Genomic DNA, 7,331 nt, shown 5'->3' with positions numbered 1-7,331 from the left:
AAAAATAAAAATTGGTTTAGTTTTCAGGGCTGGTTAATTTAATTTTTTCTTATTTTAGCACTATTAGAGTTTCGAAATTCCGGGCGTAACATATGGTCTTGGAGATAGGATGATAGTATTACATTTAGTTGTGCGCTATATACACCTAAACGTTAAAGAAAAATGCAAGGGCTAAATGGTCATTTAAATATCCTTTTTATTTCACATTTAAATTAAAAAAAAAAAATTAATTGATAAGGATTCTTAAGTGATTTTGTCCAATTTAAACAACCTTAGTTGCACTTATACCTATAAATTCGCCCCCTGTTAAACAACAAAGCTTCAGATTAGCATATCTGCTCTGTTTGGGGTCAAACTATTTTTTTTTTTTTTTTTTAATATCTCAATTCAAAGGTAATATATATATATATATATAAATAGATATATATATTACTGGCCTTTCTTTGTTATTCTTCCATCCTGGCACCACAACATCCACTCACTTCTCAAAACATTATTTTCTTCAAACATTATTCAAGTTTAAAATATTTGGCAGCAAAATTCAACATGATCCCAATATTCTTCAAACATAATCAATTCACCAAAACAACCAAACACTATCCAAATATATAATTAATTAGCAGTTCAAAATACGTCATCAACTACCATCAACATGTAGCCATTAGCCAAGCTCGAACAAAAGTCCTACAAGAGCTAGCTAATACCACATACATGTATCATATACCAAGTTCAAGAAAGCTGGCTCATAATTAACCAAAAACTACCACCACCAAGAGACATTGGATTTCAAGCTCAAATTTCACTTGCCACGGACCTTCAATCTTTCTTTGGAAACTGCTGGACTCTGCCTGCAAGAAACAATTAAGTTGAAAACAAAATTAGATCGAAAAATTCATAAGCCACTAGCACGAAGAGCATATAGGTAGTAAGACAACAACATAATAATCATTAAACATAAATTACCCCAGACAAAGTTCTGTTGCAAGATTTGTAGCTTCACAAGTCCAAAATGTAACATAAAAAAACAAAATTACTTCTTGCTTTGAAGATAAGAAAAGAAAACAATAACTCATTAACAATATATAGTGAAGTTTTATCCAAAATCAATGTAAAATTACCTACCCAACCAAATAACATATATTGATTGATGCAGTCTCTTATTTTTGTGCTGTACAATCTAGACATCTCGTACTCACCCAAGAAAATCACTAAATTTAGGACATTAGACACTGTTTAAAAAGAAAAGTAAAATCTTCAAGTTGCACAATCTTCTTTACACAAACAGTAATCAGTAGTAGGCAATTACGATAAATCTCAATCGAACACAAATTAACCAAGAGAAAATAAATATCCAACACAGGATGCGTCAGCTGCTAGTACTAATGGTAATTCCACTCATAACAACAGAAACTGTGCCAATTTCTGTTCATGCATCAAGATGATTGATTTTACCTTTTGGTTCTTGTTTTGGCTCCTTCAGTATGAAAGTATCAGTCAGAGCAGATCTCGATACCAAAGCAGCCTCTAGTAGACGCAAAGCCTGCAAAATAAAATATATGTATATTAAAATTTTCAGCAAGTAGTTAATCTTGAACGTACACAGATTGCTAGAAAAAAGTGTTGAACCCAGGGGAGTTAATTTACCTCCTCCTCACCAATGGTTAATTCTCGTTCTACAATGTCACTTATGGGAATATTAAATTTGTTAATAAGAGATAAGCCAGAGGCTAGAGATAAAGGTGTTATGGTCAAATTGTCCGTCACCATGTACTTTGACGGTCCTTTCATGAATCTCTCGCCAGTTGAAGCTACTTCTAAATTAGAATAATTTCTTTCAAAAAGAGAATCAATGGTTGACCACGACGGATATAAAGCTTCCTCAATGGGGACGAGCTGCTTATTGCAAGCTATTCCAGGAGCCAGCTTTGGATTGATTAAAGTTCCTTCATTTCCTCAGATTTCAGGAATTCGTCAACATCAAGTGCCTGGATGCTATTGTATAAGTTAGCCAAGCATCCCCTCAATGACAAACTTGGAAATTCTTTAAATACATAACCAAGTGGAAAGGTGAGAAAACTGCTGATGAGATTAACAAAATCTTCCCTGGCTCAACATACAATGCCCTGTTGTTACATTTGTTGATGATAAGCTTCAAAGCTATCTTTGCCTCGTTGCTTGATGTGTCCATAGCCCTTTGAGATTCATTTGTGGTTCTTGCACTAAATTCTTCACGACGAATTGCAACACTGGTTTTATTGACTTCTGTTTCCAAGACAGTCTCAGAAAAAGGTGCCATAGATGTCAGGGAAGCCTTGAGCAACTTCAGAACCTGAAAGAAAGACCATCCCATTTTGATATTTTACATGTAGACAAAAAGAAAAATAACATTCCATCAACTTGTTAATTACCTCATCCTTGCCTATGTTTATGCACCTCTCTTTTATTGTGCTTCCATCCACAGCTCCAAGCTCTTTAAGCAAGGTTAAGAAAGTCATAGTGGACAAGGGCAATACTTGAAAGTCATCAGTTATCATGAAGCGAGAGGTGGGTTTCACAAAAACCCCTCCAACTGGAGGAACAGAGGTACTATTTTTCAGAGTCACCGTATAATTTATGGGGGCATCCACAATGGCAATGAGCAACTCGATAAGGAAACAAAGTGCATTGTGTTGTCCCATGTCCGCATCCATAGTACTCATTAGTAATACTATTAACAAGATTTATTTTTAGGTTTCTGCAATAAATTTCAGCAGCACTCCGAGGACGTAGCAGCATGTCCTTGCACTCCACACTTTGCAGATGTGTATTGTGAAGATTCTCAGTACTTTCATATAAGTTGTTCATGCAGCCAATCTCCCATTTTGATGCTTGTTCATGGGCGCGTCTAATAATGGTTCCAATAGGAATAGTCATGAAGCTGAAGAGAACATCAACAAAATCATTATCGGACTCGGCAAAAACAACTCGATTAGTCTCTTCATCCACCAGGACCTTCAGACTTAGACTTTGTGAAGCTTCATCTGCCATTGCTTTAAAGAGAGAAAAATAATAATTGTCAACTAAGTAGATATCAGTTTCCTTGGGACAATTCAGTTAATACTTCAAGCAAATGCACTCTGCATTAATTAACACATAATATTTTATCACACAATTGTCAAAACATGCATTGGGTTAGGAATTTACTGGCACATTGGAAATGAATACCCCAATATAGAATAGAAACAACAATCCCTCCTAACGTATATATCAAAATATTTCAATTTCTCATTTTAAGTAATACAACTAAAAATTACCACTATCCTGTTGCATAGTACATTAAAAAAAAGAAAAGTTTTTGTTTGGTGTCTTTTAGCCACCTATTATTTACGCATTCAACATTAGGCAGGTGTTGGATTATTGCAACTTTTCTTTTTCCGTATTTTGGATGAAGCGTGTACATTTTCCACTGTAGAAAATATCTAAAGAATCATCTGACTCGGAGCTCAAGCAAATATTAAGGCAGGCCATCCAATTAGAAGGTCAAAGAATCAAGGCCCCAAAGTTTTGTTGAAAAAAAAGAAGAATATATAATGTGATTATATAACAATTGTAAGCTATTCTTATCTTTTTTTTTGGTTGTGATTATTTTCATTTGACTATATATATATATATATATATATATATTTCCACCAAAATTTATCAGAACAGATTGCCAATAATCAAACTTCCAGTTACCGGAATAGTGTCAATTACATAATAATGTAATTGTAAAAGTCCGTAATAGGTATGAGAACATATTAGTAATTTCAAGAGAAAATTGAAGAATCCTGAGCAGTAATTTGGCTGCTGAACCGGTCAAGGCCCATCTTGTGAGAGGAAAATATGGTTTAGGTCCATTAATTAGGAAAACAAACAACAACAGAAAACAAAAAATTGCAAGCAAAAAAATTTATCATTTAGCAACAACAATTTCACTTATTGGCAAGCTCTTTTAGTGACTATGTATACACGTAAATAAACATCAGCTCTGCCCTTTCAACATCAAATAAAAACCATATAAGGAGTGAACAAAAAATATATAATAAAATAACAGTAACTGCACCACTTCAAAATATACAATAAATGAAGAAAATTAAATAAGTAACAGGGTGAACAAAACAATTATACAGTCAATAATGGCAGAGATCCATGGTACCTGAACTGATCAAGCAAGAATAACACAGCCTCAAATATCTGAATACGGGGTTTGTTGATGCTTGGAGAGAAGGGGTGAAGTAGGGATGATTTATAAATGGGTTTTAAAAGGGAAAGCTTATATGCATAAAGTAAAACGCAGCAGAAGTGATTGGGTGTTAGAATCTGAGTCAGATAATTTTTTTTTTTTTTTTTTTGTCCTCTCTCTCCATCGATTAAAAATAGATGGGTCCTTGGTGATATACTTATTTTTATTATTATCATTATTGGCAAAAACTTACCCATATATATATATATATAGAGAGAGAGAGAGAGAGAGTGAGAGAGAGGGGAGAAGGGCAGAAAACACGTTAAAGTATATTTTGCGCAGTAATTTTATCCCTTTATTTGAAAAAGTGTATAAAAACACTTTTAATCTTTTCATATTGGGTAAAAATACTTTATTTTACATAAATTAGTGTTGTAATACCCGTTTTACCTTTTTACTTTTTAAAAAATACTCAATGGGATATATATGTTACTAATCTCATAATATATTGATGTTAAGTGCACATTACCTTATATATATATATATATTTATATATATTTAAACTTTTTTTTTTCTATATATATATATATATATCCCTAAACTTTTTTTTTTTTTTTTTTGAAACTTTGAGAATTTGTAGAACAACGATTTGAATTTTTTGAGATTTTAGTTTACTATTTTCTACTATTTTTTTTCTTTATTTTATTTTATTTCCATATCCACACGGTTAAAAAAAAATATATAAATAAATAAAATAAAAAAGTAAACAAATCCCAATATCAATGTTCATTAGTTTTTGGAGTTTGTAGCATATTTGTTTTCTTAGTTTACACTTTATTTTAGTTTTTTATTATTTATTATTTATTATTTATTATTTTTATCTTTACTTTTCTTTTCTTTTATACTTTTATTTTTATTTTCTATTTTTTATCTTTACTTGTCCATTGTCGGCGTCATCTAATAGTGTCATTTTCGATCATTTTTAATATGATTCACCAATTGTAATTTAATAAACTTATAGTTTAAACTTTTTAAATAGACCTATTTGCATGAAATTGAAACTTAAGGAGTGTTTTTGCACGTGAAGGGCGTCTCCAATAATGTCCTTTGCAATCATTTTATAAAATTATTTATTTTTATATATTTTATAAAATAATTCAATAAGGATAATTTAGTCAACTTATGATTTAAATTTGTCAGAAGAACCTTTTTGTACCAAATTAAAACTTTAAGAGTTTTTTTGTACGTGAAGAGTGTGATATGCGCTATAACATTCTTTAAGGGATATATATACATATAGATAAATTTTACTAAGGTGTGAGGGTGTTACTCAAATAATAAAAAAAAATGAGGTCTAAAGTGCCCAAATATGTACTTATCAAATCCTCTCATTAATCCAAACGTACTCTTAACTAAATAATTATTGAACTCGAATTGAATTATCCTCTATCTATAAATTAAAATAATTTTGAGAATTTTGATTTTTCTCTCAACTTTTATTTTCTTTTTAGACTGATACTTTACTTGCCCTTTAAGGTCTCTAAAGGATGCCATTGAGATGGGTTATTGGTACAACCAAAAGTGAAAGTGTTCAAACGAAGAGAGTCAAAAAGTTTAAAAGCAAGACATAAGTGGATGTAAACTAGACTCGATGACACCATCTTCTAAATAGAAAATCAGATGGTACTTTGAGTATTAAGTAATTTGTAGGTTATAATTAATCATGTTCGAGTCTTAATGAAATCGTCAAACAATTTTCGTCCGCCTTTAGCAGCCAGAATACATGCATAACCAAAAGATCTAGCAACTTCCGGAGTCATTGCAGGAGCAACTTGCTCAATCGTATCAGCAGTGGATTCTGGAGTGCTTCCTGTTACAAAGATATTATAAGCATCAAGTTCGTTTCCGATAAGGACATCCCATGCTGGAGCTTGTTGTGCCATGGATTGCGATTGGCTTAGGCTTTGCGAAGCTTCATTTGCCATTGCTTTGAAAGGAGAAAAAAAGGGAAGGAAAAAAAAAAAAAAAGAAGAATTAGCAGCTAAGTAGATATCAGTTTTCTTTACAAAATTCAGTTCAAAAGTAACACAAGAATAATCACAATACCTCAAAATATATAATAAACTAAGATAAAGAAAATCAAGAAGGGTAGAGTTAACATTTGTGAACTGAAATATGAAACCTGATCAAGACAAACACAGATTGCAATTTCTTGTATATTAATTTGAGGATCAATGGGACAATTTATGTTATAGAAAAGGGACTGAAAAGGAAAAGCATATGTAAGTAGCAGAAGATGATTGTTTTATATAGTATAGAGAGATTGGAAGCTAGAAAGTCAGACTCTTCATTTCCTTCTTTTATGTTTCTCGGTTGTAATCTCTATTTCCAATGCAAATATATTTATTTTAAATTCCCTTCTATTTTTTCTAGGCCCTCACAACTTCCAAGCTCAAGTTATATTGCCCTCAATCTTTGAATTGAGTCCGGATCCACTACAATGTACGACCGCATGCACCAGCTCCATATGAGAAATGATAAATGTTTCCATCTATTTTGCCAACTTATCGTCCGAAACAAACGTGGCCTGCAGATTTATTTATTTATTTATTTGTTTAAGGTCTAAATTGGGAAGCCAAAAAGTTAATTCGAATTATCTCTCAGGATTTCTTCTCTCTCCCCTTCTCGCTCTGGTGCTATCAACCGCTCAACACACACTCCCAAACCCATCATCTCCAGCAAAAATTAAAGTAACCACCATCTCTGGCGGGAATTAACATCTAGCTCCCTCACGCTGTTCTCCCTGTTGCGTTCTCATGCTCATAAACAATAAAGTACTAAAAAAGATCCCTCACACGTGTGGGCATTCCATACGCAACCACCCTTGTGAGCACAAGTCCCGTGTGATACATTACCATCTTGTTAAAAAATTTTGAATTTTATTTAAATAATCAATTCCCAATAAATGTTTTACCTAAGACTCCCATTATTGCATTACATAGAAGATTAGATTTAGATACTCTTGTAATAAATAGTATATTTGCAATTTGAAACTTTTTTGGAAAAAAAAATAAACATTAAAGATCTTTCATGATTTTTATCTAGCACTTTTTGACTCGTTTTTCATTTT

At 32.1% G+C, this 7,331-nt stretch overlaps 1 long non-coding RNA gene across 1 annotated transcript; it reads right to left on the bottom strand.

Annotated features, from left to right (window-relative positions):
- Nucleotides 1–418: 418 nt before the first annotated feature.
- LOC132294413 (uncharacterized) lies at nt 419–4,547 on the bottom strand. Its single transcript, XR_009478062.1, has 5 exons — nt 4,175–4,547; nt 2,409–3,029; nt 1,645–2,329; nt 1,453–1,540; nt 419–848 (listed from the first exon to the last, which is right to left on the bottom strand). It is a non-coding gene; the product is annotated as an uncharacterized LOC132294413 (long non-coding RNA).
- Nucleotides 4,548–7,331: the final 2,784 nt, after the last annotated feature.

The sequence above is a fragment of the Cornus florida genome, unplaced genomic scaffold, assembly GCF_030987335.1.
Source record: "Cornus florida cultivar Cherokee Brave unplaced genomic scaffold, ASM3098733v1 CherokeeBrave_3.0.0_Hap2_Chr02, whole genome shotgun sequence".
Lineage (NCBI taxonomy): Eukaryota > Viridiplantae > Streptophyta > Magnoliopsida > Cornales > Cornaceae > Cornus > Cornus florida.
The sequence above is the reverse complement of the archived record's forward strand: the minus strand, read 5'-3'. Positions and strand labels throughout refer to the sequence as shown.